At 37.5% G+C, this 9897-nt stretch overlaps 1 long non-coding RNA gene across 1 annotated transcript in view; it reads right to left on the reverse strand.

The window, feature by feature from the left end:
- The window catches only part of LOC125496013 (uncharacterized), a 31887-nt gene extending 26021 nt beyond the window's left edge, over positions 1–5866 (reverse strand). The window contains exon 1 of the long non-coding RNA XR_007272623.2: positions 5304–5866. This is a non-coding gene — a long non-coding RNA (uncharacterized LOC125496013). The remainder of the gene's footprint in view (positions 1–5303) is intronic.
- Between the last annotated feature and the right edge of the window lie 4031 nt (positions 5867–9897).

The raw sequence follows: 9897 nt of genomic DNA on the forward strand, positions 1-9897 counted from the left end.
TATTTTAAATAAGTTAACATTTGCGCGGTCTTTCCATTTTAAGTCTACCTTTTGATTATCCCTGATTGAGTTGGACTTGTAAATCTGTTTTCTTCTATTGAGTTTTAATCTGTTTGTGAATTGTTTAGTAGGTTATTTATGATACATTTTACAAGGTCCACCCACCACCCCCTCGCTGTTTTATAAAAAGAAGCATTGCAACACGAAGGGGAGTTCATAAGTATCCAATCCGGTTGATATGATCTATGATCCGCTCGATCCGATCCGATTTTTCGGATATACAGTTAATTTTTTTAGTTTTTTCGGATATTTTGGATCGGATACGGATCGACATTTTTAATTTTCAGACATCCAAACACATGGAAAATTTTCGGATATCCTATCCGAAATATCCGTTTTCAAGATCGGATATCCGAAATATCTGATGATCCAAAACTTGTTTTATGAGCTTTTCCTTTGAAAATTTCATTTTTTTTTAGTTTTCAGATATATCCAATGATCCAATCCAAAAAATTTCGGATATCTGATCCGACACGATTCGAATTTTTCGGATCGGATTCAGATCGCTTTTTTCCCGATCTTAAATATTCAGATATCCGAAATTTCGGATCGGATATCCGAAATGAACACCCCTAGTAACACGTATCAAAAGTATTAAACAAGTTATAAACAGGTTAAAACTCAATATAAGAAAACAAACATACAATCCTAACTCAATCAGGGATAAGGAAGACTTAAATGGGAAGATCACTCAAAGGTTGACTTATTTAAATCAATTTTTCATTATTATTATTATTATTATTATTATTAATAAGTTGAACTTAACTGAACTTAAATTAAATTATTAACTTAACTGAAATTAAATTAACTGAACTGAAAATAAGTGCAAACGAAAGGGTCTTAATGTGTAGAGGAGTTTAATGGGGTAAGAGATTCCATTTTATCATTAATAATGATGCATTGCGAAGCTGAAATTATGAGAACTTTTTGGTAATTAAATTATTTTCATGAGGATATTTTGCGCATAATTATTGATGGAAAATAAAAATATGACTTCTATTTGGGACACTTTAAAAGAAAAAGGAAATTTATATTATAAGACAGAGAGAGTATTTGTTTTAAGACGTTGGTTTTTACCTACACTAAGGCTATGTTTAGTTCACTTGAAATTTTCTAATCTGAACTTATTTTTTCTGATCAGATCTGATTTGAACTTATTTTTTCTGACCTGAACTTCTTTTTTCTGATCTGATATGATCTGATTTACAAGATCTCATCTTTTATAAAATATAGTATTACTATTATATTATTACTTTGTAATTCATTATTATGCAATACATTATAAGATCTTATTTATACTATTACTTAGTAATATCATTTTATTTCTATCACAACTTTTATTAATAACAATAGTTATTATTATTATTATTATTATTATTATTATTATTATTATTATTATTATTATTATCATTATTATTATTATTATTATTATTATTATTATTATTATTATAACAACAATAATTATAATCTGTTGTAATATCCTATGTAAACAGTGAACGGATAAAAAACGGCGCCGTATTTTGCCGTCCATGATTAGACACTTCACTGCAGTTATGTAGTGATATGATGTATCACCGGGTGAAGTATTCACCCGGCACTATATATACCGCACTTCGTGGGAGAAAATGAAGAGCACAACAATAAGAGCATACTCTCCAATCTTGCTTAAAATCTCTCTATAATACAACACGTTATCAGCACGAATTCGCTCTACTATCAAAAGGTAGTTCTTCTCAATTGCTACTATTTTTTTTTTCAAAAAAAAAAATGGATCACCAGTATAATGGGATCAATACTATTCTAAACAATGTATCTTTTTGTAGTATATATTTTATCATAGAACGTAATAGTGTACCTTGTATCACAAATCCGGCACGAGGAGTTAGTAGTACACCCCCAACGCCATAATACTCACGTTAATAGCCATGTCGGTGAACGCCGACAAACCACCGTCCCTAACCTCAATGATAACCCTCCTCCGGAACCACCAACTGAAATCCGGCAAACTCCTAATAATAATAATAAAAGGAGTAAGGACGATGAGGGTCCTTCCGTCAGCAACAAGCGAGGGCAAAGTAATTAACTGGCGGTATCGGCTCGGCCGCCGCCTAGCAAGTCGCGCCACCTTCATGGAGGGCAAAGACCTTGCATTTAAAGCCGCCTATATGGACGAGCTATATGGACGGGCTATTATGTTGCACTTGCCGCCTAAATGGACGGACTCAGCCGCCTGGATGGACGGCTTACACTACAAAGAGGATGAATTTATGGCCGGAAAATAGCTATAATGGTGGAGCTACCTGCTACCTTTTTCTTGTTTGTGATTTATGTCTTGTATTTTTTTTAACTGTGAAAAACAAAGGGGGAGAAAGCATTGAAAGAAAATGATGAAAGAATTAGCTAGATTTTCTTTGGACCGAAATGAAATAGCTTATAAGTAGCATCTACCTTCAGATTTTCTATAAATTGCAAAACTACTAGTTCCAATGCCAATGTGATGACACATCAATCTGATGATTTGTCCCATGTTAATGTTTGTCAGCAACTTTTCCCTTGCTAACTTGAAACTTTGTCATCTAGCAACCAAGTGGGCATTAAAGTTTACGTTTCCTTTTCTGAAGTTTGATGCAAGCTATGATAGTTCCAATGCATTTCTACACACAATTTAATTATTTGTTATTTAGTACACATCACATAGCACTTTGCGTATGCATAATCTATCAACATATTTTAATCACAGTTTCACACTCTTTATAATACACTCATGCATGCACTAACACATATTAATCCTGTACATGTTATAGTCAGTGTCTATGCACTCATTTATATAATTTCTATGGACAAAAAAAAATTTATTGCAATGACAGGTAATTTATGTATGATTGTTCCTTTTCTATAAATTATTACATATACTCTATTTCTCTTTTGGTTTTTGTCAAAATTTACGTATAACTCACTAGTATATATTTTACTTGTTAAATGTGAATAGTGTTTTTACACCACTATAAAAAGGATTTTAACCCTTCTCATTTTCTCTCGTCCGCCTCCCTCACTCACTTCTACCCCATAAAATTTTTCTCTCATAAAATTCACAAATTTCATCTCCACTATTTTCGGCACCATGTACAATGCCGGAAACCGCCGTCCTCAAAACACACACCAGATCTTCTAGAATCTTTCAGACAGTTGAAGGTCATGTTTTACTGGGGAATGATACTTATAACAGTTTTAGTAGGAATTATTGAAATTTTGTTTCTGCATATTGTAAAACGCAATTATAATGCTTAATTACGTAAATTTCCTATTACTATGCTATTAACACATGTGGTTTATTTTTGGACATGATAGTCACATTCTGGTTAAACAAAAAAAAATGTAGCCTTTTTTATATATATTTATTGTTCACCTTTCATGTTATTATCATGTTTCGAACCCTTAACCTCTTGAACGGTTAAGGATTCTCTGACCACTATGGCTAACATCCAGCGTGATTTTCTTTTGGAACTCAATATATTTATGCATTAATTTTCTACTAATACTTTTAAAACATCGCATGAACTCAAAAATGGCTAGACTTGCAAACCGAGACTTTGAGATCCTTGAAGCCTCATGCCAAAGGTGTCTAGAATGGAGGGTGGATGCAAAAGCTTACCTAAAGTAACTTAGCCTCGACCACACCATTGTCGAAGGTGGTGCCCCTACCCCTTTGGAGCAAGCGAAAGCATTGGTGTATCTCAAACACCATTACATGAAGAACTCAAATTTGAATACATCCTTGTGGAAGATCCCAAAGAGTTATGGGATAACCTAAAGGATAGATTTGAGCATTTGCAAAGAATTATCGCTCCAAGAGCCCAACATGAATGGTCAGTTGTAACACCCCGACCCGTACGGAGTCGAGTATATTGTCACCAATGCGCATCTAGGGCCAACAACTGTTCTCAATAACCAACACAAGTTCTTCCGGCGCATTTTGTCCTCACTCATGTGCACCCTGAGAAACTTCCCAGGAGGTCACCCATCCCTGGACTACTCCCAGTCAAGCACGCTTAACTGTGGAGTAACTAAGGAAATAAGCTCCCTAAAAGAAAGATGCATCTTGTTGGAATGAGTAGCCTGCTAAATCCCTTTAAAGCAATCATGAGGGATATTACATACACCCCACTTGAGAACAGCAACGCCCTCGTTGCGCTTGAGGACTCCACATATTCGGCCACAACGACCTGTGGGTCGCCCCAGCCTGGAAACTGATTGCCGGAAACTCCAGATATTCGGTCTGACGACCTCTGGGTCGCTCCTTATGACAATGCAGCCCCAGACGCCTCCCCCACTAGGCGCCTGAGGACTCCTAATATTCGGCCTAACGGCCTTAGGGTCGCCCCAACACGCGGTCGTAGGGTTGCTCTGATACCATTTGTAACACCCCGACCCGTACGGAGTCGAGTATATTGTCACCAATGCGCATCCAGGGCCAACAATTGTCCTCAATAACCAACACAAGTTCTTCCGGCGCATTTTGTCCTCACTCATGCGCACCCTGAGAAACTTCCCAGGAGGTCACCCATCCCTGGACTACTACCAGCCAAGCACGCTTAACTATGGAGTAACTAAGGAAATAAGCTCCCTAAAAGAAAGATGCATCTTGTTGGAATGAGTAGCCTGCCAAAATCTTATACATCTGATACACCAGTATACTTGAATCATATCTAATCATTCAAACAACCCAACATCTTACAACACCATAACTACTAAGATGTAAATAAAAACCGTAAGCTTGCCACACTACCATGCTAATACGGAAGAAGCATCACTCTTAAGTTTGTGGCAGATAATAACAACAGATAACAAGCCATGGACATGAATCTTCCTCAACGACTTACACCGGCAGGCAACAGATATTCATACTCTCATATTATAATCATTTTGATCATACTTAAGCAAACCAACATAATAGGCGCATAACAACATGATTTACAATGCCTACTAACCAATATGTAAACCATAAAGATATAATAAAACAAAAATTCTAACCATTAAGCTCTAGCAAGGATAACAAAATAGTAGAATTAGTTTCCTTCCACATAACTATCGCTCATAAACATTTAAGTATAACAAGTATAACATCAATAATATGAAACTTTAGCAACCCACAAATCTTAGCATAAAAATCAACACAACTTATATATTAAGAACTAAATAATTCCTAAACGAATTCTAATCGCACTAGGTTCGCCGTTAGTTACCTTTGAAGACCTCCAATTGCTTGCATTTTCATTATGTACTGTTCTGTTCTGATCTCGATTCCCGTGAATTTGTAGCTCTGATTTAAAATCGCCCCGGTAATAATGAAGGCCCAGATGTCCTAAATAAGCTGTCCAAATTTCAGGGCGATCCAACGGTTAGATCTTCAGAGATGATCAAATTCGTGAAGGTGCGACAGGAAAACAAAACTGGGTGACCCGTCTGATTGAAACAGAAAACTGCGACCAATTCTTCCAGTATCTTCAAAAACGAATGACACCACGAGCAAGATCTCTCCGAGTAGATGAATTTCGACTACTCACACTTCCAATTCCGATAAGAGACGAAGGAGATATGGGGCAAAGAAGATGAGCGTGCAGAAATGGCCGAAAATGCGAGAAGGGAGAAGGACTCTTTATTTTTCTTTGTAAGGCTGGCGTGAAGGGAGTGTGCAGCAAAAATAATGTGATGGTTCATATCATAAAGCAAAGGTTTAATTGCATTAAGATGGGTTAATGGGGGATGGTTCTTCACCTTTTGGTGGTTACAAAGAGGGATAGATAGAAGATGCTAATACTATGCTTAATACTTCTCCTCTAAATTTTGGACAACATAAGAAGGATATGGGTTTGCAAAAGAATTATTTATGTTGGTCGACCCATATTTTATACAACACTTGAAAACTAAAATCACATGCTACTTAAATTTATCGAATTACTAACAATATGATAAAATAAATACGCACATTATATACACTTTAAATTAATAATCACAACATAACACAATATAAATAATTATACACTTTAAAAAAAATAGTTTTTAATAATAAATTATTTTATTTTAATAGAAAATATCATTTTAATGTAAACAACACCAAAAATAATGAGTGAAAATTACGTGGTGTTACATCAGTACTCAGGTTTCAGGACTTTGCATCAGTACGCGAGTACAATTCTGTAGTACTTCGCATCACCTCACAGCTAAACTGTGCGGAGAACCTGTGTCTGAACGAGCCATGATTGAGAAAACCCTCTCTACTATGCATTGCCAATAATGTTGTTCAACAAGAACAATATCGTGAAAGGCATTGTCAAAAGTTTTGCGACCTAATTGTCATCCTTTTGGTTGCAGAACAAAACAATTAAATCCTGCTCTCAATTCATAATCAAAGGCCAGCAGGTACCAGTGCAACAACAGTTGAAACAAATGCCACTAGAGGTAGCAAGCGCTGGAATAAGCGGGGAGGTAACTCAAACTGGAATGGCCAGTTCAAAAATAGGGGTAACGGAGAAAGAAATGACAATGGAAGTGGCAGAGGAAGAGGACGAGGACGCCAAAACTGGCGCCCAAACAGAGGACGTGGAGGAAGAAACTCCCAACAAAGAACACAAGAGAAATGTTTTAAATGTGGCATTCAAGGGCATTGGGCGAATGAATGCCGCATAGCCAAACATCTTGTGGATCTATATGTGGCCTCTACTAAGGGTCAAGGGAGACGTGGCGAAACAAATTTCATCACTGAAACTACTCCACTCCCGGACCTCGATGTAGCTGATTACCTCATGGAAGATATTTCTAATGCCTAGCCCTCTTATTCCCCCTAGATCAACCTATGATGTTGTTTTATCACTTTACTTCATGTACACTTGTCTTACTTGATGTCTCTTGTATCTTGCATTCCCTTTTTATCATTTCATGTAATGTACCTCTTTCTATGAATAAATTTTTGTGTTAGATTTTGACGAATTTATGTTTTAATGAAGATAATGACAAACAAAGGCGCCCAACAATGCCTGATTGATAGTGCCACTACACATACGATCCTGAGTAACAAGTCATACTTCACTCAACTTAAGCCAAGAAAAGGCGATCTCAACACCATTGCAGGCACTGCAAATATGGTTGAGGGCTCAGGAAAGGCATGCATAGTGTTACCAAAAGGAACACACGTCACAATAAACAAGCATTGTATTTAGGTAAAACTCAAAGAAATCTATTGAGTTTCAAAGATCTGCGCACAAATGGTTACCATGTGGAAACCATTAACGAAAACGGAAAGGAGTACATGTATCTCACTAAATGTGACGATGGCAAGAAAATAATCCTTGAAAGGATGCCATCATACTCCTCAGGACTGTATTTTACTTATATCAGTCCAGTTGAAACAAATTTAGTGTCCCACCATAAGGTAGACAACCAAGCACTATTTACTCTGTGGCATGATCGCTTGGGTCATCCAGGAACAAGCATGATGACAAAAATCGTCCGAAGCTCAAATGGGCATCCGTTGAAAAACATACGGGCCCCACTCAAATGAGCATAATTGTAAGGCTTGTTCCCTTGGCAAATTAATCATAAGACCTTCTAAAAATAAACTTGAAGGTGAAAATCTTGCATTCCTAGAAAGAATCCAAGGAGATATTTGCGGGCCAATACACCCATCATGTGGACCATTCAGATACTTTCTGGTGTTGATAGACGCATCAACACGTTGGTCTCACGTTAGTCTCCTATCAACAAGGAATGTTGCTTTTGCAAAACTGCTAGCACAAATTACGCGTTTAAGGGCTCAATTCCCAGACTATCCCATAAAGAAAATCCGACTTGATAATGCCAGAGAATTCACATCCGCACTTTTAATGACTATTGTATGTCAATTGGGATAGACGTGGAACATCCAGTAGCCATGTTCACACACAAAACGGCCTAGCGAGAAATTCATAAAGCGACTACAATTAGTTGCGAGGCCATTACTCATGAAATCAAAACTCCCATCTTCTACATGGGGACATGCTATACTACATGCTGCGGCTTTACTGAGACTAAGGCCGAGCGCCAAGCATGATCTATCCCCACTACGTTAGTGGTTGGAAAGGAACCAAGCCTTGCTCACCTACGAATTTTTGGGTGTGCAGTCTACGTTCCCATAGCACCACCACAACGTACTAATATGGGCCCACAAAGAAGGTTGGGAATCTATGTTGGATTTGAATCACCGTCCATCATAAGATATCTAGAACCGTCAACTGGTGATCTTTTCACCGCTCGGTTCGCCGATTGTCACTTTGATGAGACAATTTTCCCAACCTTAGGGGGAAATAAAGCAAGTCCATGTTGGAATGAAATATCATGGAATGCCAAAAATTTTATATATTGATCAAAGATCAAATATGTGTGATAGCGAAGTTCAGAAAATTATACAATTGCAAAACATTGCCAATCAATTGCCAGATGCATTCACTGATTCAAAAGGAGTGATAAAATCACATATACCTGCTGTGAATGCTCCTGCACGGGTTCAAATCCCAAGAGAAAAAGTGGAAAATCCACTCGCAAATGAATCTATAACACGCAAAAGGCGTGGAAAACCACTCGGAGCCAAAGACTTGAAATCGAGGAAGTCTAGAAGAATAGAAACAAATAATGAGAAAACTAGTGATTTTCCTAAAGTGGAACAATTTTCAAATGACGAAAACGTCATTAACCCCCAAAATGAACTCAAAGAATCAGATACTACATCTGAGGGGGAGCATGAAAATGTTAGCGTCGACAATCACGAAATTTCAATAAATTTTGTCCATTCTAGAAAGCAATGGAATAGGGTAAAAACCCTGATTGATGAAATATTTGCATATTCAATAGCCACAGAAATCACCACTGATATCGAGGACACCGAACCAAGATCGGTGGATGAATGTCGACGAAGGAGTGATTGGCCTAAATGGAAAGAGGCCATTCAGGTAGAATTGAAATCTTTCAAAAAACGAGAAGTGTTTGGCCCTATAGCCCAGACCCCAAAGAGAGTAAAACCTGTTGGATATAAATGGATCTTCGCGCGAAAGCGAAACGAGAAAAATGAAATCGTATGTACAAGGCCAGGGTTGTAGCCCAAGGTTTCTCCCAGAGACCTGGAATTGACTACGAGGAAACATACTCTCCAGTGGTAGATGCCACGACACTAAGATTACTTATAAGTCTATCTGCATGCAAAGGACTACAAATGCGCCTTCTGGATGTCGTAACATCATATCTCTATGGGTCACTTGACACTGATATCCACATGAGAGTCCCAGAAGGACTTGAACTACCTGAATCCTTGAGGTCAAAACCTCGGAAGCTACATTCCATAAAATTGAAAAAATCACTTTACGGTTTAAAACAATCTGGAAGGATGTGGTACAACCGTCTTAGTGAATACCTCATGAATCGAGGCTACAAGAACAACCAAATTTGTTCATGTGTCTTCATCAAACGAACCGAAAACGGGTTTGTTATAATTGCAGTATATGTTAATGACTTAAATATCATCAGGACACCCGATGAAATTGAAGAAACCGCTAAATGCATGATGAAGGAATTCGAGATGAAAGATCTTGGAAAGACCAAATTTTGTCTTGGATTACAAATTGAGTTCACCTATGGTTGTTCGTGCTTAAAAATTGATGAAGATCCTTTCCTCCCTAGGGAAGAAGGTGAGGATATACTCGGTCCCGAAGTACCATACCTAAGTGCCATTGGAGCCTTAATGTACTTAGCCATCAATACTAGACCAGACATTGCATTCTCGGTCAATTTATTAGCTAGATACAGCTCCGA

The sequence above is a fragment of the Beta vulgaris genome, chromosome 3 (assembly GCF_026745355.1).
Source record: "Beta vulgaris subsp. vulgaris cultivar EL10 chromosome 3, EL10.2, whole genome shotgun sequence".
Taxonomy (NCBI): Eukaryota; Viridiplantae; Streptophyta; class Magnoliopsida; order Caryophyllales; family Amaranthaceae; genus Beta; species Beta vulgaris.